Here is a 24,949-nt window from a genome sequence, read left to right as displayed (position 1 = left end):
GTGTATTTTAGAGAGAACTCATGACTCTTCTCCCAATGTCACTACTTGTTCGATTGTCCCTATGGCAGATGCTCCTTCACCCGAAAACCTGTATAGAGTCATTGAGGTCGCCTTCAAATCGGATACAGACAATTCCATCTTTTCCAGGGTGGACTTAAAAAGTAAATTTACAGGACTTCTGTTATCCACTAGTATTCTCCGTACCCTTCCGTTAGCGAGCTGCACGGATTCCACCAGTGGATCATTGTGTGGGAATTGGACGTGGCTAGCATTCTCTTCCATGAAAATGATTGGTTGTTTTTCCAACCACTGTTGTTTTGATAACCGCCGCTCCGGAACAAACTCCACACCGTTATGTGCTTTCAAATCGTTGATAAACCTCTTTTGGGCCCCGCTGCTCGTGCCTGCCAAATGAGGTCCATCTACAATAATGGTTATATATCCTCCTATTATTGGGGGAGGGTCGACCTGATTCGTCTTAACTTCAAGTTGACCTATCAGAGCTTCTGGAACTGACTGAGGATTCTTCTCGATAGGTTGATTGGGAACTACTCGATTTCGGGCCTACTAGGCTAATGGTCTAACTCAATTATTAGTGTTTTGACCGATGTCATTATCGAATCATAAAAACTTTGAAGGATCTCTCTTCGCCCTCTAGTACCTTAAAGGCTCTAGCTTTTTCCATGCTGGTCGATTAGAATTAGCCAGGAATGTAACGACCCAAATTTGCTAATAGGGCTTAGGGCCTTGATTAGCGTGCCTGGAGGGCAATAAATGATTTACTATGTTAATATGTGAATTTAAGTGAATATGTGATAGAGATGCATGTTTAGTTGAATTAAATATGCATGTGGGCCCCGTTTGGATATTAGGGGTATGTTTGTGATTTTAGCCCGTTGAGGGTATAAATGTCACTACAAGAAAAAATGCTTTTAATAACACCAAAAATGTGTTATCAAAACATACCATAACACTTTTTGATGTGTTAAGACTGACTATGTTATCATAGGTCAGGGTACTTTACATAACACTTTATCATTGTTATACAGATGTGTTATTATATTGTCAACGATAACATACTTTCTGTGTTATTTTAATTATATTATTTATAGTTGATTATATAACACATTTCAATACTTATAAATTTGTGTTATACTACACTTTAGTATAACACATTTTTTGTGTTATATAATGAAGTTTGCATAACAAAATTCTTTACTTATAAAAAGTGTTATTATAATAGATATTATAACTCATTTTTCGTATTATTTTAATATTTAGATAAGTTTAAATTCTCATTATATATTCATTTATATAACACTAATTTATTCTATTATATTTTTATTTTTAATTTATATAATTAAAATTAACTTTTTAATATATACTAGCATCATCAAATGAACTTGATTTTCAAATAACAAAAAGTAAAAACATTCAACATTGTATTAACAATCCACAAATTAGTTTAAAACATTCAACACAGTCATCAACAACAAAATGTTCTTTAAGTATTCAAGTATTCTTAAATATTCAACATATTGAAAAGTTACTACTTTCAGCACAAAATATTCTACAGCTGCCCAACACAAGGCCTTCAAAATTAAGTATCATTTTCTATTTCGCTTGTCACATCTGCAAAATAAACAAAGAAATATTTTATTGTTATTATCTAGCATCACAAATTACTTCAAGAAAAATTCTATGGAAATTATTTCCAAGAGAGGACACCACATACAAAATAATGAATTTACAACTACATCAAAGCAAACAAAGAAACCAAACACAATACTTTTTTTTTTGACAAAGGTCACATGGCCTTATTTTATACTGTAAGTATGACAAAAATATGAATTGTCACTACCCCAGACCTAATTTTTTTTGTCAACAATAAAATAAGGGGCCAAAACATGATTAGAATGGTAAAATGAGACACTTGAAAGTTAAAAGGGCCAAAGTTAGAATGGTAGTGCGTAAAAAAACAGGGGCAATGGAGACCCGAGTATATCCACAACAGCAAAAAAGCCACAGCCAACAGCAGATCATAAAAAGTTCTGTAATGCTCTTTTTTAATGCAAAACAAATGTCTATAGTATACACTTTTAAAGTCTAGCTATGTAGTATGCACCTTACAAATGAATTATTTGCTAATCTATGAACAATTTTAAAAAAGCTTAATGGAAGTTTGCATGAGAACTAATGAGACAAGATAAGGGGAAAAAAACTAAATAAATAAATTCAATACCTTCCAAAAGCCTCCCCACCAAAACCTATATAAAAAGTTACAAGAGACAGAAAAAGTAAAAGGGAATTAGACGCATGTACAAAAAGTATCATAAGAAACTCAAGTTAACATAGAAACTGATGCAATTCCATTCCATCCATGTACTTAATAATATTGTCTGTTCCTTATAAAGTCTATAATACAAATACATATTTATATGTATCCTTACCTTCCTCCAAGGCTACTGTTTAATGCTTTTAATAGCCATGGCTTTGGCTTCTGAGATTCTTTAACCCAACATTCTTGGAACCTGCAAAAGGTATAAAAATAATGATGTAACCTTTATCAGTTAAATTCTATTGACAAGAAACTATAAGGTACGAATGACTGCATACTTAGCTTTTAGTGTTTCTGTTCTATCCCAAGTATCCAACTTCCACACTTCCCTCGCTATTATTGGTCTTTGATATGCACGCTGCATAAGGGGATTCATCCAACCAATGAATGTTCCTGGTAAAATAAAACACAGCCGAGATATGAATTAATAGATACAACATGAAAGAGGAATGATCAGCAGATGCAAACAACTGTAGGACAGATGAAGATAGAATAAGCTCTGCCTCACTATATATTTTACTGCATAGAGAAGCAGATATTAGTTCAAAATATGTCATTTTATTGAAATGACATTTAATCACTCTCTTATTATTATTTAACATCAAACCTACATCTCAATGGTTTAAAACAAATTTGAAAGTACATATTTGAAAAATGGTTTATAATAAAATTTTAATATGAAAAGAAAATAAAAGTAGTCATATTTACACAACCTCAATGATAATACATAGTACATACCCCTATAGAAAAAAGAATAAAAAAAAATAGCAGTGTTAGGGCGAGACTACATTGGTACACATTTCAGTGGGTTAGTATAGCCCAAATACAAGTGCACCATTTTGGCAGCCGAACATAATTGTCCAGCCATCCAGTGGAGCCAAAACAGACAATACCCTTCCTCAGCCCAAAAAATAAGAAGCCACATATATAATACTGTATGTATGAAAAGAACTAAGTTTATAACAATTCAAAGATGAAATTTTTTTTCTTTATTGAACTTAAAATGACATACTTGAAATTATATTGGCGTGCCTCTCAGAACATATCTGCTCCCTTGCAGGAAGTTCTTCATATGCAGCATCATCAACAATAGACCCCTGTGTAATTTCCCCAAAATCACAATGCTATACTCAAAGGTCAAGACAGGAGCAATATTTCCACAATACATAATAGAATTAACCAAAGATGGCAACTCAAGAGGAACAATTCACAAATGCAACTGAACCAGTCCAAGGTACATAAAAATATTACCTAGAAAGATCTACAAAGGAGCAGCTCGGTAGTGGTGGAATGAAATTGGGGCTCAGGTTGTGGTGTTGCTTAACCAGGAGCTCACGAACCTGAAATTTGGGTATTGTATCAAGAGTACGAAGAATTCCTTGTGGAGACTCAGCAACAAGTTCAATAGCTTCTTTATACTTTGTTTGCACAAACAGTTCTTGGAATCGCTGGACAACCTAAAATCATTCATGGAATATTAATTTGTGATGAACCAACAAAAGGATGTAAAAATTATTCATCAAGACAAAAAGAAAGGAATAAATTTCTGATTAAGATTCTAGACCTATCAAACATATTTGTCTTTTTTAATAAAGGGGGTGAATTAAATAATACTAAGCTAACCTGGTTGGGCACCAAGCTCTATAACATGCAACTTTGATGTAATTTGGCCAGCATTAAAAGTCTTTGTTGCAAAGGAAATGAGAGCAGAAGGATTCTCATTCCCTGGAACCTGTATAAATTCGACAATCAATCAACAAATATGCATATATGATATGCATACCAAATGCGATAAAAAACAAGAGAATTAAGAGAGATAAAGAGAGGGAGAAGTTAATTTAAGCACTTTAAATTGTGAAAAAGCAGCAGCATGAGCTTCCAGAGCTTGACTTCTCTGTTGTTCCACTAAAAAGAGTTGCATATTCCATTTAACCAGATTTTGCCTCTGCAAACAGAGCAGATAAATAAATCAAGTACAAGAAATAGGACAATTAAAGCTCAGAGTCTTCCAAGCAATCAATAAGGTATTAAAGCATGTTATAGGAAAATTCAAGAGGACCATTTGGACAAGGCTCTTTGGAAGTAACTAGTTACAGGAGAAGCAGTCCCTTCTATTCCAACTACATGGATTACATCGTTACAAATGTAACATACAAATACCAAGATCATCAAATATATTGGCTTGATGAGGATTTCCCTATGAAAAATCTATACATAAAGCATATCTACATATGAGTATCAATCTACTAAATGATGTTACAATATATAAGAACATACCTCAGGAGCACCAGTGGAAATTCCAATCAAAACCAACCACTTTTCAGAAGGGTCATATCGATAGTTTATTATCTGATTGTTTGCCAGATTAGCACTTCTTTTGAACATCTTCACAGGTTCAGTCTCACCTACAAGGAAGATATAGTGCACATACCAGCCAAATTTTTAAAACAAAAGTAGTTGTATTGTAACACAAAGCACGCTAGAAGAGAAGTTTAATAATAATAAGAAAGTGACAAACCATCAATTGACCAATGATATATTGAGGTCTGTGTAACCAGACCCAACAACTTTGGGGTAATCCATTTCCAAAATACAACCTACATAAGTGCATGGAGGCCTCCCTCATGGCGATCGGAGCGTTAGCCGCCGTCATGGTTGCTCAGATTGTATGCGTCTAACAATTTTTGCCTTGGAAACACAGTCGATGATGGTAGGCGAATAAAAAAGTAAAAAGTAGAAGATAACTTTACTAATACGCGGGCTCCAAAATTTTGGTACCGCCAATTTTTTTTCCCACCTATTATTTTATTATTTGATGTATCATAATACTTTTTCAATACTATTATATTCATATGTTATGCAAAGGGGTATTTGGTGTATTTATGGAAAGGGGTACTTATGCTTATTTCAGATTTCCTTAAATAACACCCCTTAAAAAATAAAATAAAATTAAAATTAAAAAACATTAAAATACACTCAATATAGGATTCTAAAGAGCTGCCAAAATGGGAACCAAAATATAACACAAACAAACCTGAGTGGATAAAACAATAGTAAGAAAGCATGGGAACAAAACATGTACTAATGTGGGCATCACTTTATCATCCAAGTCATCTGAGAGAAGAGCCAAGCACCTCAAAGCTCCATGAACTACAACATGTAGAAGCAAATCATGCATCTTTCAGATGTAAAATCCATAAAACTCTTAAATATGAAACAAATAACAAACAATAACTTGCAACACTTGAGCAAGTTAAAATCACTAATAGCCTAGATTTAAAATTGTCATAATATAGTACACACTTAGAGGTTATTGTTGTCAATGTAATAGAAGTTGTAATAATAGAAAAACAACAAACAAGACAGCTCAGCACCAATTGCTGCGGGACAAGCCTAATAGATGATGTGTATGTTAAAAACAGAAATTAAAATCACAGTATATGACATGTGATTCATTTTTGAGCTTCCTGATTCAAGCCAAAGCTTATATTGACGCAATAATTGAGGCCACCAAATACTTTGACTTGGCCAAATCATGTAACTAAGGAACCTTATCAATTTCTTTCAAAATGATTTTAATGAGAATGTGACAACAACCTCATAGTAAAACTTCAAATCCTGAGAGATTAATATATGTTCTCAAAGAAAATATTTAAAATTTAAAAAGCATTAACATAGACCAAGTAGTAGAAAATTATTGTATTTAAGACCACATAAACAAAGGCCAGTAAGAACAATGACGGAATACTTACTTCCATCCCTATTTGTCTGGTCCTTAATTAACTTCAGGAGATATGGCAACAAGTCAGGCCAATCCTCTGGCCAATCTTGAAGTGCAATCGTTGCAATAACCATACTAATTGCAGTGCACATTTTTCTATAAGAGTCATCTAGTGACAACAATAGAAGTCTGCGTATCCTTTCTTAAGTGTGTAAACATGGCCTAATTAGCCTTGGAACTCTTAAGATATAATATACAGAAATTATGAACTGATTTTTTTTATGAATTACAAACTCTCTCACAACTAAAAGTATTGCTCTGAAATATTTTGAATCTCCTTTTTTTTCTTTTTCTTTTTTCAAGGGAGGGGCTAATTAATTATATTTTGGGAACATGTTTGAGTTGGGATGGAACCCTTCACAGCTGCATTGCCTATGATAAATCCACACGATTTATCAATGATTCAATCTGTTGACGCGGTTCTTCGGCAACAGATAATTAAGAGAAGAGGAGAAAGAGATTAGTACTTAAAAGTAGAACCGTCGCAGATATGAAATCTTTGTGGAAAGAACTAGGTGACCCTAAACACGTTTTTAAGTGGTTCGAAGGTTAAAATCCTTCTACTCCACTAGTCAATATTATTGATCTTTTCTGGGTAATTGGTTTACAAAATATATAGTTCTTACAAGACTATTTTTTCCAACCCCTATCAATTCCCAGGGTCTCCATATTTATAGGAGAAGGCACCTGGAAATTGGTAGGGAGGTCATCCCGTGACCTTACCATTTGTCATATCAAGTCTGTGATATTCATGATTAATTCCTAAACCTGACACACAAGTGTGGTCTAATCAGTATGGAAGGAGATAATGGGCCGCACGGCCCAACCCGTCCGTGGGTGTCTGAATACGCACGTTCCTGCGGCGTGTCCGAGAAGTCAGGGGGATATCAGACACGTGATGGCAGGATTATGCACGTTTATCTTGCGTGTTGACTTCCCATAGGGTCAGAGCTTCCTGATAAGCTCGCTACCGGAGCAATCCATAACCCGAGCTGATCCGTCAGTGGCCGCCGGATGTTGTTCCCAGCTCCTGGTGCAACAGAGGGAGTTGGAAACAGGACCCCCTCGAGCTAGAAAGGGCCCGTCCTGAAAATAGAGCATCTGGCCTGTGGGAGCCTCGGGCTAAATCATGTTTAGTCCGAGGCTCGTCCTGCTAAACAGCCCGTGGGAAAACCAGGGCGTACATCTGCCCCCCAAGCTCCTGCTCGTGGTCCATGACGTCAGATATGGGAGACCACAGTAGGGGCTTTTAGACTTCTCCCACAACCCTTCGCATTCCATGCTCTTCGCATTCGTCTGATATGTGGAACGCCGTGGGTGGCGACGGTACACTCTACGAGAACCGCATTAAATGGCCTAGCCTACTGTCTAGCCGTCGTTTCACATTTCGAGTGGAGGGTCTCCCAAGGGCCTTTTACACGTGATCCTTCCCGTGTATAAAAAGGGGTGGTCATCCCACGCACGGGCCACCTTACCATTCAAAACCTCTCAACTTTCCTTGTTTTCTCTGACCTTCCGAAGAACAAAACCCTCATTTCCATTGCTCTCATCTTCTTCGTTCACGAAGCTTAAGCGCACGAGTTCCTTCCAAAACTTCGGAGACCACCGTGCCAACGAAGCTCCTACCAGCGCAGCAACCTCACTCACCATCTAACCATATACTGTAAGTCTCCTGTCCTTGTTTATTTTTGAAAGCATGCCACTGTAGCTTAGGCAAAAATGTTACTGTAGCCACATGCAGAGGTTTTCTGGGTCGCGCGGATATGGAGGGTGATAGCCCTTCTTAGATTAGGGCACACTTGCCATGGGACATCATCTTAGAATATGGTTTCCATGGTTCTTTCTTAGGAACGATTTCTGGGTAGGACCCTTAGGAATTCCGGGTGCAAAAACCGGGTAGCTTAGGGAATACGCCTTAAAAGCGGTTTTGCCACGCCTTGCTTGTTGAAACTTTCCCCCCAAGGCGATTTTTTACCCTGAGTTCTCTGACACACGAATTTCGAGTAATCTGGGATCTGTTGGAGGCATAGGCGCGTGTCCCTTGGAACGCGTGGCACCACTCTCCACGGGCTGGGCTTACCCCAGCTCGTGTACTTAATACTTGCTTCACTCTCCTGCTTGGGTCGCCTTTTCTAAAGTGTTTTCTTTTGTTCGATAGGCGACCAGATGGCTCCAAAGAGAAATCTGCCACAGAAGAATGTGGGAAGTTCGGCCTCCCAGAAGGATAAAGGAAAGGCGGTGGTGACCAGCTCGCCAATTCCTCACTTTGGGCCGGCGGTGGAGAAGCAGGCCGAGGTGGCTCCTGACGCGTTTTTTGAGGCAGAGAGAATCGTCTCGAAGATAACCAGCCAGGCAAAGATCACCAAAATCTTCCTTAACCACAACATTCCTCTGGGGAAGACCTCCGTGATCGCCCGACCTGCTGCGGATGGGGAGAGGAGCTGTACGCCGCTCGACGAGTCGTTCGCGGCCTGGAGCGGGGAACACTTCAAGGCAGGGGCCTTCCTCCCCCTGGATCAGTATTTTGCTGATTTTCTGAACTATGTGGGGTTGGCCCCATTTCAGCTCCCCCCCAATTCATACCGTCTGCTGGCGGGACTGAGGTATTTGTTCCAAAAGCATGAGTGGGAGGTCCCCACTCCTGCTGATATTCTATATTTCTTCTGCCTCAAAGCCAGCCCGGACCAGCGGGGGCGAGGCGACGGGTTCTATTACTTAACCCGCTTCCCTAACACAGCAGTAGTGATCGAGCTGCCGAGCCATCCAAACGACTTCAAAGACCAGTTTTTTATGTCTACTGGGTTCCGAAACTGCGATCATCACTATTTCAACCGCCCTCGTAAGTAATCCTTAATTTAGCTCGTCTTTTAACGGTTATCTTATTTTATCTCGTCCCTTATTCCAATTCTGATTTCAACCAACCTTGCAGCCATCTACTCGAGGACCGAAAAGTCTGTGACCCTCGGGGGTCAATACGATACACTGGCGAACCTGCCCCCCAGTGAGAAAGACTACCGCGTGCTCGTGACGGACGAGACGATGGTATTCTGCAAGCTGATTTTCCAAAATCAGACTTTGAATTTGAAAAGGCCCCGGGGGCCTCCCCCAGCTCGCGACAACAGGCCGATCGTCGCGGAGGAGGTCGCAGATGACGAAGGCGAGGAAGAAGGTGAGGAAGTTCCTCTGGTGAGGAACAGGAAGAGGAGCTTGGAGGTCGCCCAGGGGATGAGCGAGGAGAGGGCCCAATCCGGAGCAGCCGCGGGTCCTTCCGGTCAAGGTAACCCTTACTTATTTAAGAACGTAGATAGGGCCACTGCAGACCCCCGGCTGGTTCGGTTCAACCCTAGGCAGCTCGTCCATCGTCACCCAAGGAATCCGGACCTGGACACGCTCCTGCTCCACTGCGTTGACCAGCTCGTGCTGGACAACCAAGAGAGTCGGCCCAAGGGTGCCGTAGTAGTAGATAATACCCTAGCCTTTAGGTCGGCCATTTTTGGGGAGTACGGGACCAATTTACGCACGTGGCCTGCGCTCCAGAGGGGCATCTATGCTCCGGGGATTAGGCAGTACGTAGAAGAGTCCAGTCCCGATTCAGAACCGGACCTAGAACCTTCACCAGTTCGCGAGATAATCGTCCTAGGCTCTTCCAGCTCGGGGGGTAGGGCTCCCTTAGTATTTGCTTTCTTATTGCCTTTGGACCTTTTGTCTTTATTTCTGTATGATTGCTAATAACCGTGTTTTTTGCTCTTGGCAGAAGATATGTCTCAGCCCGGGAATAGTCTGCGGGGCATTGTGTTCAGTGGGAATCCCCCAGCGGGGCCGAGGCTAAAGAGGCTTCGCGAGTCCAAGAGCTCGGCCGGGGCCTCCATCGAATCCCTAGCTGTGGAGAAGGAGAAAGCCCCGCCATCCCAGGTCGCGGGGGCGAACCTTCCTGTCGCCAGGACAGGACTCATGCACCCGCCACCCCAACGATCTCCACTGGCCGTCCAGGACGGGGTAATAGAGGTCGGGAATCTGGCCGCGTCAGCCCCGGACGTGCGTATCCCGGTCGACCCCCGGGCTCTGGAGAAGATGCACGAAGCATTCCGGGGTACGGTGTATGAGTCGGCTAGCTACGCCGTCAGCCACTATTACAATATAAGGGAGAAGGAGCTCCGGGCCATCGAAACAACGAGCCCGGTCCGAGTTATAGAGTCTGCTATGGACATGACTTTAACGGTAAACTGCCCCCTTCTTTTAAGGCTTTGACACTCACACGCCGCCTTTTTCCTTCCAGTTTGCTAATTTATCATTCTTTTCTTGCAGGGCATGGCTGCCGCCTATAGAGGCATCGTTAGGACCAAGGCCCAACTCGAGGGTTTGGAAGCAGATCGCCAGACCGCCCTCCAGGAGTCTCAGGAGGTGAGAGACGCTCTGGCGGCCTCTAAAGCCGAGCTAGAGAAGATCCGCTCGGAGAACCAAGATCTTAAACGCTCCCTGGCCGCATCCGAGCTAGAGAAGCTTCGCTCCGAGAACCTAGAGCTTAAAAACTCCCTGGCCGCATCGCGGACAGATCTTGAGGTGGCGAAGGCCGAAGTCCAGGCCTCCCAGGCCGCCCTGAAAGACGAGCGGGCCGTGTCGGAGCAGTCCTTACAGGACCTGTTCTATCACTGCTGGTCCCACAATCCGGACGCGGACTTCTCCTTCATGCCGCCGGACCTCTGGGCATTCTTGTTGCCGCGGCTTCAAGCACGCCTGAATAAAGAGGCTCCTCCATCGGAGACTGGAGAGGCCTCTGCCGCGGCGGAACAGGGCGAGACCGCGACCTCCAAAGGGCCAGCTGATGGGGCTTAGGATGCTCCTCGTTTACGTACTTTGAACACTTTTTTATTGTAATTCTCTTTTTTGTGTGGGGCGTTTCCGCCTCGAGACAATTTGCTCAACCAGTTTTATATATATATTTGTATGCATTTGGTCACAATTTATCTTTTTATTTTTATGACTTAGTTCAAGTTAACATTATCCGTGTCCCGGGCTCTCTAAAGAAGATCCGCGTTCAACAAATTTTAGTTAACTTTTAAGTTTTCCGACCTGGTTAAGACCAGGAACTTATTTTGAAAAAACTCAGATCGCGTCAACTTTTATCCGTATCCCGGGCTCTTTTAAAGAAGAACCACGGTCAACAAATTTTTGTTAACTTCTAAATTTTATGACCTGGTTAAGACCAGGAACTTATTTTGAAAAAACTCAGATCGCGTCAACTTTTATCCGTATCCCGGGCTCTTTTAAAGAAGAACCACGGTCAACAAATTTTTGTTAACTTCTAAGTTTTATGACCTGGTTAAGACCAGGATAGGACTTAGTTTGTGATGACTCTTATCCGTAGACAAAAATTAACACCTAAGTCATTAAGGAGACCTGGATATATCCAGGTACCATATGCCCCCCAAGTAACTGGGAAAGGGTCTTTCGTTGTTACTTTAAAATTACACTTGCAAATAACGAGAAACATTTGATTTTTATTTATACATGGAAGGTGACCTTCTAGGTCTTACAAATGTTCATTGATAATATTTCTTTAGGTGGATTGCATTCCAAGTCCGCGGGACCGCCCCTCCACCAAGTCGAGCTAATTTATAAGTTCCCTCTTTGATGACTTCGATGACCTGGTATGGTCCTTCCCAGCTTGGTCCCAAAACCCCCTCTTTGGGATCTTTCCCGGCCAGGAAAACTCTCCTCAAGACCAGATCGCCAACGCTAAAGGCACGTCTTTTGACCTTAGTGTTGAAGTAGCGAGTGATCTTCTGTTGATAATGGGCGAGCTGGAGTTGTGAATCCTCTCGATTTTCATCCATTAAGTCTAAGGAGTGGCATAGGAGCTCGTGGTTCTTGTCTTGTTCGTAGGACCAGACCCTGTGCGACAGGACCTTCACCTCCACGGGGAGGACTGCTTCACTTCCAAAGGTGAGGGAGAAAGAAGTGTGACCCGTGGGAGTCCGATGTGAGGTCCTATAGGCCCACAGAACTTGGGGGAGCTGTTCTGGCCAGATCCCCTTTGCCTCATCTAGCCTCTTCTTGAGGCTTGCCTTCAGAGTTTTATTGACAGCTTCGACCTGGCCGTTCGCCTGGGGATAGGCCACGGACGAGAAGCTTTTCACAATTCCGTGCCTTTCGCAAAATTCGGTGAACAGGTCGCTGTCAAATTGAGTACCATTGTCGGAGACGATCTTTTTGGGTAGGCCAAATCGACAAACGATGCTTTTAACCACGAAGTCTAGCACCTTTTTCGATGTTATTGTCGCCAACGGCTCTGCTTCGGCCCACTTGGTGAAGTAGTCAATGGCGACCACGGCGTAACGGACCCCGCCCCTTCCGGTGGGCAGGGCGCCTATTAGATCTATGCCCCAAATGGCGAAGGGCCAGGGAGACGAGATCATTTTTAGCTCGGTCGGGGGAGCTCGCGCAACCGCGGCGAACCGCTGACATTTGTCGCACTTTTTTACATATGAGATCGAGTCTTTGGACAGAGTCGGCCAGTAAAAACCCTGCCGAAGGATCTTCAAGGCCAGTCTTTGCCCCCCAGTGTGATCTCCACAGAATCCGTCATGAACTTCTTGCAGGATGGCCTTCGCTTCACTTGGAAGAACGCACCGGAGGAGAGGTAATGAATGCCCACGTTGGTACAACACCCCCTCGACTAGCGTATATCTCGGAGCTTGATAAAGGACTCGTCGTGCATCGTTGCGCCCTTCGGGTAACTTGCCCTCGACGAGGTACTCAACAATGGGAGTCATCCAGGTCGGCCTGATGTCAATCATCCCAATATCTGCTCGATCTCCGTCTATGCTTGGTTTGTCCAAGAACTCAACTGGCACCAACCCCAGGGTTTCTGCCTCTCCTGAGGTGGCGAGCTTGGCGAGAGCATCTGCATTGGCGTTCTGCTCCCGAGGTATCTGTTCGATCGACCCTTGCCCAAACGTAGACAGTTCGGATTTTACCTTAGCCAAATAGGAGGCCATCTTGGGACCCCGCGCCTGATACTCGCCTAGGACCTGATTCACCACGAGCTGGGAGTCGCTGAAGCATTGGACAGAGCTTGCCTTTAGCTCGCTAGCTATCCTAAGTCCAGCTAACAAGGCCTCGTACTCTGCCTTGTTGTTGAACACCTTGAACCCGAACCTCAGCGCCGAATGGAATCTATGCCCCTCTGGGGATATCAGAATGATTCCGGCCCCGGCGCCGTTCTCGTTAGATGAGCCATCAACGAAGATCCTCCACGATGAACCTGAGGAGGTGAGCTGATGTGAGTCTTCCGATGGGATCTCATGGAATCCCGCGCATTCTGCCACGAAGTCGGCCAAGGCTTGACTTTTTATGGTAGTTCGGGGAGTATAGAAAATCTCGAACTGACTGAGTTCGACCGCCCACTTTAGCAAGCGTCCCGAGGCTTCAGGCTTTTGCAAAACCTGCCTTAGAGGCTGATCGGTCATGACGTGTACAGAGTGGGACTGGAAGTATGGCCTGAGTTTTCGCGAGGCCGTGATTAGGCAGAACGCCAGTTTTTCCATCAACGGGTACCTTGACTCAGCTCCGAGGAGTCTCTTGCTGATGTAATAAACCGGTTTCTGAGCCTGGTCCTCTTCTCGCACCAAAACGGCACTAGCTGCGTCCTCAGTGACGGCCATGTAGAGGAAAAGAGGTTCTCCTACCTTGGGCTTTGATAGCACAGGTGGCTCAGCTAGGTGCGTTTTTAGGTCGAGGAATGCGCCTTCGCATTCTACTGTCCATTCAAACTTCTTGTTTCCGCGGAGCAGGTTGTAGAAGGGCAGGCACTTGTCGGTCGATTTGGAAATGAACCGATTCAGTGCTGCCACCCTTCCTGTGAGGCCTTGGACATCTTTCCGCGACCTGGGGGATGGAAGCTCGAGCAGTGACCTGATCTTGTTGGGATTTGCCTCGATTCCTCGGGTATTGACTATGAAACCCAAGAATTTCCCCGATGCAACACCGAAAGTGCATTTCTGAGGATTGAGCCTCGTGCCATATTCTCGCAGTATGTTAAAACATTCTTCCAGGTCGGCAACGTGGTTGCTGGAAGTCTTTGACTTGACAAGCATATCATCGACGTACACTTCCATGTTTTTCCCGATCTGATCCGCGAACATTCTATTTACCAGCCTTTGGTAGGTATCCCCGGCATTCTTAAGACCGAACGGCATGACCTTATAGCAATAGACATTAGTCGGGGTCATAAAGTTGGTATGATCCTGGTCTGCTGGATTCATCGCGATCTGATTGTAGCCCGAGTACGCGTCCATGAAGGACATGAGCTCGTGCCCCGCCGTGGCATCCACCAGTTGATCGATCCTCGGCAACGGAAAGCAATCCTTGGGGCAGGCTTTATTCAGGTCGGAAAAGTCGATACAGGTCCGCCACTTCCCATTGGGCTTCGGAACTAACACGGGATTGGCAACCCAAATGGGAAATCTGGCTTCGCGGATAAAGCCACATTTTTTGAGCCGGGCCACTTCTTCTTCAAGGGCTTCGGCTCGGGTTGTCCCTAAACGCCTCTGCTTTTGAGACTTTGCAGGGACGCTTTTGTCTAGGTGGAGCGTGTGCATGATTACGCTCGGACTGATCCCTATCATGTCCTCGTGCGACCATGCGAATACGTCCAGGTTCTTTTTCAGAAACGCAGTCAGTTCCGCCTTTCTTCTATCGCAGGGGTTCTTTCCGAGCTTAACCGTCCGTGACGGGTTTTGTTCATCGATGCCTACCTCCTCGAGATCTTCAATATCTTGGAGCTCAGACCTGTCCTCGCCTACTCGGGGGTCAATGTCCTCGCTTAAGGCGAGCTTTTCGTCTTTGGAAACCTGAGGTTTTTCAATCTCAGGGGCCGCCTTGGGTCCCTGTGATTCTTCTTCATCCTGAATGGCCATCGTCACCTGCCCGGGTTTAGATTTTCCCTTCATGGAAATGCTGTAGCATTCCCTGGTAGCGAGCTGATCGCCCTTGATAGTGCAGACCCCTGTTGAAGTAGGGAACTTCATGGTGAGGTGCCGGACGGACGTGATAGCTTCGAAAGCAACGAGCGTTGGTCGGCCCAAAATTGCATTGTAGGCAGCGGAGCAGTCAATGACTACGAATTCGAGCAGTTTGGACACTGTTCGGGACTCATCGCCTAGGGTGATCACCAGCTCAATCGTTCCTATCGCTGCTGACCCTTCTCCTGAAAAACCATATAGCATCACCGAGGTTGCCTTCAGCTCGGAGACGGTCAGACCCATTTTTTCTAAGGTGGAACGGAATTGGAGATTCATCGAGCTCCCATTGTCCACTAACACCCTCCTTACTCTCTGGTTGGCGAGCTGGACTGCTACGACCAAGGGATCGTTATGAGGGAATTGGACATGGCCCGCGTCTTCCTCCGTGAAAGTGACTGGTTGTTTCTCTAATCTTTGTTGTTTTGATTGACGCTGTTCCGGGATGAACTCCCCTCCATTGTGGGCCTTCAACTCATTTATGTACCTCTTCTGGGCGCCTCTGCTCGTGCCAGCCATGTGTGGCCCTCCAGAGATGGTGGAAATCTCTCCCTCGACCACAGGGGGAGGGACGTCCTGATCTACTCGAGGTCCAGGTTGACTGGCTGGGATCTCCAGAGCGGGTCGACCTGTCGGGACCTTGTTTCGCGAGTATTACGCCAACGGACCTGCCCGGATGAGAGTCTCGATTTCATCTTTGAGGTGCCTGCAATCGTCGGTATTGTGCCCGACGTCGTTATGAAAACGGCAGAATTTCGAAGCGTCTCTCTTTCCCTTAGGGTGCTTTATTGGCTCCGGTCTTTTCCAGGGGACTCGCGTAGCGTTGGCCAGGAAAATATTCTCTCTGGTTTGGGTGAGCTCGGTATACTTTGTGAACACGGGATTGAATTTATCCACGGACTTATTCTTCTTTTGACCGTGCTGGACGTTTTCACCATTCCCTTTTCTTTTACCGCCACCGGGCTGGTTACTCTGCGTGACGTCGGGAGTCGCTACTACGATCTCTGTTCCCGTCCCAGCGGGCTTCTCGAGGACCTGGCTGGTCCCCGCGGCTGAAGCTTCAGCTTCTTCCAAGTTTATCCATTCTTGGGCTCTGTTAAGGAATTCACTAACTGAGCTGACCCCCCTCCTTTGAATATCCTTCCACAGATCTCCGCCTACTAGGATCCCGGTCCTCATAGCCATGAGTTTGGAGCTGTCGTCGGCGTCTCTGGCTCAAGCAGCGACATTTGCAAATCTGCTCAAGTAGGCTTTTAGCGTTTCTCCAGGTTGCTGTCTCACGTTAGCTAGGGAGTCAGCCTGGACCCTGGCGGCCTGAGAGGCGCGGAATGCCCTCTTGAAGTCAGCCGAAAAGGTCTTCCAGGAGCTGATTGACTGCCTTTTACTTTGTTTGAACCACTGCCTGGCAGGTCCAGTTAGGGTGGAAGGAAAGATCAAGCAACGAAGCTCTGGCCCGATGTTATGAGCCATCATTAGGGTGTTGTACATGCCTAAGTGATCAGATGGGTCTCCATCCCCGTTGAACTTTGACAAGTGAGGCATACGAAAGCCAGAAGGGTATGCCATTGCTGCTATGTTGGGGGCGAAGAGCTCCATCTCATCCCCTGAATCATATTCGTCTTTTTCTTTCTCCGACAGGAGCTTCTTCATCAGCTCCTCCATTTGAGTTAAGCGCTCTAGGGTTTTGTCCTGAGATCCTGGGTTATTCCGGGGCTGTTCAACAGCTCCGGACCCGTTGTACATATTAGGCGGGTTATTGCCCCTCCTATCTGGAGATAGGTCATTTGGGGCATTCCCGCCATTACGTACTTCGGATTGGACCCCAACTGGGCGGGCCTGGCTACCATCCCTAACTCGATCCTCTCTGTGAGAGTTGAGGCGATCTCGAAGATCGCCTCCATGGGAATTATGGTGACTTTGTGCTGAACTTAGTCGCTGTCGCAGGTCTCCTCCCGAAAGAACACTCCGTGCACTACCGGTCCAGTGACTCCTGCTGGACAGGCTCGATGTGCGTCTTTGGCGGCTCCGACCTGATCCTTCCCCCGGCACCCTGCTGCGCCGGGAAGGCCCGGCCGATGGCGGGTCTCTCCTACTATTTCCGTAGGTCGGGATGTCTCGGACGGTCTGAGGAGACGGATATCTGATGGGAGAAGGAGGATGCCTGACCGGAGAGGCGATCCTAGTGCCGTCCGGACGGACTAAATTTGGTGGGGGCCTCTCGGCCCTGCCAGCTTGATGGTTTCGCGCTGGGCGATCTGGACGAGGAACTAGACGTTCTTCGGGGATGGGCTGACGTCTCCGGATCCCCTCGGCCCTCCTTTGGGAATTTCCCCGATCTCTTCTGGGCGTCCTCGAGGAAGGCTGAGAGCTAGGGGTTGATGTCCTAACCGAACGGCTGTACTGCTGCTGTTCGGTCTGAGGCATTTCCCTGAAGTTCGCCTCTTGATGGCGTGATGAAGGGGTGGAGTTGGCTGCAGGGAGTCTACCCGAACGGCTATGCCTGGATCGATTACTCCGGCGAGACTTAGGAGCCTCGCCTTGCCTCTCTCCAACGTTACCGTTGGTTGTGAGAGGGGGTAGTTGACTCAGTATATCCTGGATTTGCTGACCAGCTGCTGCTAGCTGGCTCCTCAGCTGAGCATTCTCCATCTCCACCGCAGTATAATAACATGGATTCGGATTAGGCGGCCGGGGCGCCGAACTACCAGTGTCGTCTTGGCCGGCCGGCTGCTTTCCTGGCCTTTGCTGGACTTCAGGAACTTGCTCCTCGGGGAGGGCAACATAGCGGGCCTCTTGCCCATCATGCTGTTCTGTCTCGTTGCCATGTTTGGATCGAGTGGTCACCATAGTTGTATGTTTGTGGTAGTACTAATTAGACTTGCTCTCAATGAAAGCACCAAACTGTTGACGCGGTTCTTCGGCAACAGATAATTAAGAGAAGAGGAGAAAGAGATTAGTACTTAAAAGTAGAACCGTCGCAGATATGAAATCTTTGTGGAAAGATCTAGGTGACCCTAAACACGTTTTTAAGTGGTTCGAAGGTTAAAATCCTTCTACTCCACTAGTCAATATTATTGATCTTTTCTGGGTAATTGGTTTACAAAATATATAGTTCTTACAAGACTATTTTTTCCAACCCCTATCAACTCCCAGGGTCTCCATATTTATAGGAGAAGGCACCTGGAAATTGGTAGGGAGGTCATCCCGTGACCTTACCATTTGTCATATCAAGTCTGTGATATTCATGATTAATTCCTAAACCTGACACACAAGTGTGGTCTAATCAGTATGGAAGGAGATAATGGGCCGCACGGCCCAACCCGTCCGTGGGTGTCTGAATACGCACGTTCCTGCGGCATGTCCGAGAAGTCAGGGGGATATCGGACACGTGATGGCAGGATTATGCACGTTTATCTTGCGTGTTGACTTCCCATAGGGTCAGAGCTTCCTGAGAAGCTCGCTACCGGAGCAATCCATAACCCGAGCTGATCCGTCAGTGGTCGCCGGATGTTGTTCCCAGCTCCTGGTGCAACAAGAGGGAGCTGGAAACAGGACCCCCTCGAGCTAGAAAGGGCCCGTCCTGAAAATAGAGCATCTGGCCTGTGGGAGCCTCGGGCTAAATCATGTTTAGTCCGAGGCTCGTCCTGCTAAACAGCCCGTGGGAAACCAGGGCGTACACAATCAACTATCGAAATCGATCAAACCCATTTCAGAAATTTCCTAGAAACCATCATCCAAATTGAATAAAATCCCAATTTTTTTTTCTAAACAATTACACATATATCTCCAGAGCACTTCTCCACATAAGAACTTTTTGCAAATAATTTTTTATTACTTGTTTAAATCTTTTCTCTAAAAACAAAGCCTATAATATCTTAACATCCAAGGAAAGTTTTGATGCCCTGAACTTCACTCTGTTACGAAGCTTGAGATTTTGAAACTGGAATCTCTGGACTAACTTGAGATTTTGGAGTGAGTTCTTGTATTGTTTAGATAAGGGGCCTGAATTAGAAAACCAAAGCAAATGGAAATTCAATTTAATATGTTACTTAAGTGACAAATGAAATAGCATTAAGAATTTGATAATATTACGTTAAAGAAGAAAAATACCACTTAGAATATTAGTGCATAATCTCACATTGATAACGACATAGGTAAAATGAGCATGCATTTAAACATCATTTTTAACAAAACAAGTGTCATATATCTCACAATTCACGGCCAAATTAAGAAGCATAAATAGCCAAGTTAAGAAAGGATTTAGGCCAAAATCATTTACTCATTTATAAACAATTACACATATTTCTCTAGAAATTTATAAAATAAATACTAAAAAATAGAGGACAAAACAATAATGAACACACCCATTCAAGTAAAAGAAAAATGTACAAAAAGAAAGAATTATTTAATAAAGAAATGCTCCAATTAAAAAACAGAAACTAACTAATTAATCAAAGACAAATAATTATTTTTGCCTTTCTAATATCAAATATATATGTAATGTGGATCTTAGTACCATGTGTATGAGCCCCAAAAAAAAATGATCAAAGCTTATTCACTTCAATTGCTCTCAGGTGGAACACAGATACCCTTCAATTTCTTATCCACTTAATCATTCCAGTCAAGCATATCATTTATAGTATTTTGTCTCTAAAACTAGAAGGATTGAATATAAAAGGTAAAATAGAAAGACCTAGTAAATTCATAAGAAACGTTATATTACAAAGGATCGAATCAATCTGTATTTAATTATTAGCTGCAACTTAATACTAATCATGTTACTCACATTAGTAAAAGATTATGTCTTTAATCAGTAATATTACTATACATCAACATTAGATACTAAGAAAAGAATACACAATCTAGAGATAAAAAGAACTATTTACTTACAAAAACTATCTATATAACTCTTAAATGAATTTTTATCTTTTTATGGTTTTTACTTTTTGGGAAGCTCATGAAATCATTTTCTTGATTGCACAATAAAAAAAAGGAGAAATACTACTCATGAAATAAATTAAAAATCATAACTGAGAAAAAGATAGATTCATTTACCTTTGAAAAGAAACTCTAAAATATTAATACAGAAATAATAACCTGAAACAAAAAAGAGGGTTTGAGAAATATATGGAAGGAGAGATTGTTAGTCATTGCTGGGTTTTCAGAGAAATAGAGGACGAGACTAAGAGAGGGCTGGTGTTGGAGAAATGGACGGCCAATGAACGGATCATTGAAGAGATGAATAGTAAAAGTGTAGAGGGAGGGATTGATGGGTGGCTGTTGTTGGGTTCTTAATGCTTGGACAAACTAAGGGAAAACGTGTAATAAGCAATGACATGTACCAAATCTAGCTTCTAAAAGATGTCTAACTGTAATTTTACTAATAATGAGCATGTACATTCTCCACCCATTAAACGGGTAACTTTTCTTAGAACCCATACACTCTTAATCCTATACATTCTCTACATAAAGAGACCAAAAAAATGAAAAAAAAAAAGTGGTGAACATTGATTAGGATAATGGAAAGGAAACATAGTAAATTTCAACTTAGTGTTAAGATGATAATTAGAAATTTTTTTGGTCACAACAAACCAAGTAATAATGATATAATAAGAAATATTATTGACTATCCCTATTGAAAACAGAACATAGAAATTTCAAGGTAAACCCAAATCAATTAACAGCAAAACCCACATACAAATATCCAAATGAGCATTCAGGCCTCTGAAACATCATGAGAGCAGCCAAAGCAGCAATATTCGTAGTATCCACAAGGCACTATTAACAAATTGTTCAAAATGAAAACTAAATATACACACTCAAATCAAATGAATAACAGAAAAGGAAAAAAAGAATTGGTGCTAGAGGGGACAAAATTGACAACTTACCCTCCATTATCTAGAATATGGAGGTCAATACGGATAGCCCAAACCAATTTCCCTAGAAGAACACAAAGTGATTCAGTGTCAACAGCCCAGCTTTCTCTGCACATATATTTCAAAATTCCACTTGTTCAAACTACTAAGCACACAGTTAATTTTTTCTTTCATTTTACTAATGGTAATGACTATCAAACCTTAGGCCACGGTCTATAATGCGGCTGAGCTCAACAGCAGCCTCACTGGGTCGGCCAGGCTCGAAGGAAGGGTCAGCCATGGGGGAGAACTCGGTGAAGATGGAAAGCGAGCCCTCGTTGGAGCGGTCACGGTAGAGCTGAACCAGCTGGCTCGTGACAAATCCCATGACATGGGTTTGGCCCAGCTGCACCTTCGCCGAGCCATCCTCCTTGCCGAAGGTGATGATGAGATTATGGTAGTCGAATGGACGGCGACTGTCAAGTCGGAGGTCAGAGAGAAGCCTCGTATAGTCCCTCGCCGTCGTAGTTGAAGCCCCCACAGCTATTGGTGTTTAGAGTAGGAGAGAGAGAGAGAGAGAGAGAAGGAGAGGGATCGGGGAAGAGAGAGAGGGGAGAGCGGCTTGGAAAAGAAAGAGATAGGTTTTCATTTAAGATATTTTGTTTTGGGAAACAATAATTCAGTCCCTTATTTTTTCCTATTTTCGGCTATTTTATAGTATGTCAACTTTATGTTTATTTATTATAATACTTTTGCAATACTGTTATACTTATGTGTTGCAAAAAAGGATTTTTGGTGTAGTGTGTGATAAATGCGATGTGTATGTGATTTATCTGTGCAGCACGATCTGAGACAGTCCTGGGGAGTGGTTAGCCAGAAAGTCACAACGGGGTTGAGAATCCGACTCAGGGAGATTCGAGGGGTATTTTGGGTATTAGATGTATTATGGGGTTATCGGGTTATGAAAATAAATATTCAGAGATATATTTGAGGTTAGAATGTCTAGGAGGGAATATTTGGGAAATTTACCATTTTTCCCTCGGGGACGTTTTGGTACCCCGAGCCTTGAGGTAACCCTATAGACTTAATTTAAATAAAACAAAACTTGGAATTGTTTAGAACATTCAGAAACCGACTCTCTCATTTTCTCTCTCTTGAAGTTGTCTTCTTTCTTTCTCTCCATTTGAGCTTGGGAGGATTCTTGGTGAAATCAAGCTAAGGACTAAGTAGTGAAGCTGGGAATCTTTGAAGCTAGAAGCCTGAGGCTTAAGGACCAAATTCAGAGACTAAGTTCAGCAAGGGTAAGCTTTAAATTACAAGGTTCTAGCTTTAAGTATCTACTGCTTTTTAGAATATGCATGTAGTTGGGTGAAGGATTGACTTTGGGTTTTATGAGGTTTTTGGTTTAAGTTCTTGTTAGGTTTTGCTGCTGTGATTGTCTTAAGACTTCTGTGATTAATGTTTGGATTGTTAGGTTGATTGTTAAGGATGATTGGCTGGGTTTTAGAAGAGAAAATGGAGGATTTTTCTGGGTTCGAAGGGTCGGGCTGCGGCATTATTCTTGCTGAGTTGCGGCCCTCTGAAGCATTTGGGTGGCCTGGAAGAAGGGCGGGCCGCGGCGCGCATGCCCTGTTTTTGGTGTGCTATCGAGTTTGGGGGCGGGCCGTGGCTCTTAGTGCCATTTTGTGTTTTTAAGTGTGTTTAGGCTTGGGAACTCAAAGGTTAAGGCTCGGGATGGATTTTATCACCCGGATTAGAGTTATGGCTCAAAGTTATTTAATGGATTAGAACTTAATGGATGAATATTTTTAATGCGTTGTGACTAGGGTTTCGGCGAGGCTCAAGTTAGGGGACTGTGCTCGGAGAGCTCAGGACGCAGGTAAGAAAACGACTATTCCCATAGAGCTTGTATACAGGGCTGAGCCCAAATATGTCTGAACTGCAGGGCGTAGCCCTTTGATTGAATTTGTTAGTGGTCAGTATATGTTTATTATGCTATGAATGCAATTGTGTAAATGTTCGGCAAAAGCCGGGAAAGGCGCGGGCCGAGGTCGGCAGGGGCCGGGAATGGCAGAGGGCCGGGAACGACATTAAGCACGATGAGTGCAAGGCCGAGTGTGGCAAGGGGCTGAGAGCATCGTTGAGCATGTGGAGTGCGAGACCCTAAAGGATACCCGGGATATCCTCACAGTGTGGACCGCAAACCCAGGGCCTGGTAAAGTGCCTGGGATGGTTGGTCGTATGTGTTTAGCCTATTGATGGCTTGTTTATAGGCTATGTGTTTGTTATGCATATCTTTTCTGATTGTGAGGGTTTTCTTGCTGGGCTTCAACTCACGGGTGCTCTTTGGTGCAGGTAAGGGCAAGGGAAAAGTCGACCAACCATGAGTACGGAGAGCATGAAGCGGCGCGTACATGTTTGGCCTGCCTAGCTGCCACAGCCAGTGGTTTTGAGAGATGATTGTATTAAAACCTAGATTTTGTCGTTTAGTCGACGTGGTTTGTACTCATATGTTGTAAATATTTCAAAATAGTATTTTGGGATCCCAAATGTCAAATACTTTATGATTTTCAGTAAATGGAATTATTTTCAAAGTTTGTAACCTTGTTTATGATATAATTACACTTTTTGACCTAAAATCTCGATTAGCAAGTTGAATGCACATTTTAAACTCACTTAGTAATGACTCTAAGGAAGTAGGGCATTACAAGGAAGATACGCTCTCGGGTGTCTATTAGGTTGGTGTAGGTGGCGTAAATGGGCTTGAAATTCTCCACAAACTTGTTCTTCTTCGTCCCGTTCTAGTCGTCCTCACCATTGCCTTTCCTCTTATTATTTCCCCCTTGGTTATTCTGAGCAACGGGTTGAGTCATAACTGCAACATCTGTCACCGCTCCAATGGGTTGGACGGAGGCCTGACAAGTTTCTTCGATAGAAGCTCATGCCTCCTCCAAGTTTATCCACTCCTGAGATCAGGCCAGAAATTCTTCTATGCTTTTAACTCCTTTTTGTTGGACTTCTTTCCACAGGTTGCCTCCCACCAAGATTCCCATTCTCATTTCCATGAGCTTGGAGCTATCATCAACATCCCTAGCTCGTGGAGCAACATTGGAAAATCTACTCAGGTATGTTTTTAGTGTTTCACTAGGTTGTTGCTTTACATTGGCCAACAAATCATCTTCAACACGAGCTGCCTTTGAAGCTCAGAATGCTCTTTTAAACTTGGAAGAAAATTTCTTCCACTAGTTTATCAAATGCTTCTTATGTTGTTTAAACCATTGTCTAGCAAGTTCGACCAGCGTTGCACAGAACAAGATACATCTTAGAACAAGCCCGACATTGTGGGCCATCATCATTGTGCTAAACATCCCAAGGTGATCGGATGGATATCCATTTCCATCAAATGTTAGCATGTGCGATATCCTAAAGCCAATAGGATATGTAGCCGCTGCGATGTTTGGAGCAAAAGGTTCGAGCTCCTCATCTGAGTCGCAATCATCCTTTCCTTTTCCCGATAAGAGTCTTTTCATTTGCTCTTCCAACAAAGCCATTATTTCAAGGGTTTGATCCCAGGTCCCTAGGTTAGTTGGGGGCTGTTCAATAGCTCCCATCCTATTATCCACATTTGATAGGTGGTCGTCCCTCCAAGTTAGAGCTTGGTTAGGTGGGACATTGTAGTGTCCCAAATTTGCTAATAAGCCTTAGGGCCTTGATTAGTGTCTGTGGAGGGCAATACATGATTTATTATATTAATATGTGAATTTGATTAGCATGTGAATAGAAATGCATGTTTAGGTGAATTATATATGCATGTGGGCCCCATTTGGTTATTAGGGGCATGTTTGTAATTTTAGCCCACTGTGGGCCATAAATGAAATATTTGTGAATATTGTGATCTTTACCATGTGTGAGTGGTGATATATTTGTGATGCATGATCTGAGATAGTCCTAGGGA

General features: G+C 43.7%; 1 long non-coding RNA gene and 1 pseudogene across 2 annotated transcripts; both read right to left on the bottom strand.

The window, feature by feature from the left end:
• Positions 1-1,417: 1,417 nt before the first annotated feature.
• LOC133801777 (uncharacterized) lies at positions 1,418-2,635 on the bottom strand. 2 transcript variants are annotated; one of them, XR_009876964.1, is made up of 3 exons: positions 2,451-2,635; positions 2,243-2,267; positions 1,418-1,632 (listed from the first exon to the last, which is right to left on the bottom strand). It is a non-coding gene; the product is annotated as an uncharacterized LOC133801777 (long non-coding RNA). The 2 variants fall into 2 exon arrangements; XR_009876963.1 differs by lacking the exon at positions 2,451-2,635 and having other exon boundaries at positions 2,243-2,346.
• Positions 2,636-20,812: 18,177 nt separating this feature from the next.
• LOC133799804 (exosome complex component RRP45B-like) overlaps positions 20,813-24,949 on the bottom strand; it is a 42,564-nt pseudogene continuing 38,427 nt past the window's right edge.

Source organism: Humulus lupulus, chromosome 9 (assembly GCF_963169125.1).
Source record: "Humulus lupulus chromosome 9, drHumLupu1.1, whole genome shotgun sequence".
NCBI classification, from domain to species: domain Eukaryota; kingdom Viridiplantae; phylum Streptophyta; class Magnoliopsida; order Rosales; family Cannabaceae; genus Humulus; species Humulus lupulus.
Note: the sequence above shows the minus strand (reverse complement) of the source record. Positions and strands in the feature narration are given on the sequence as shown.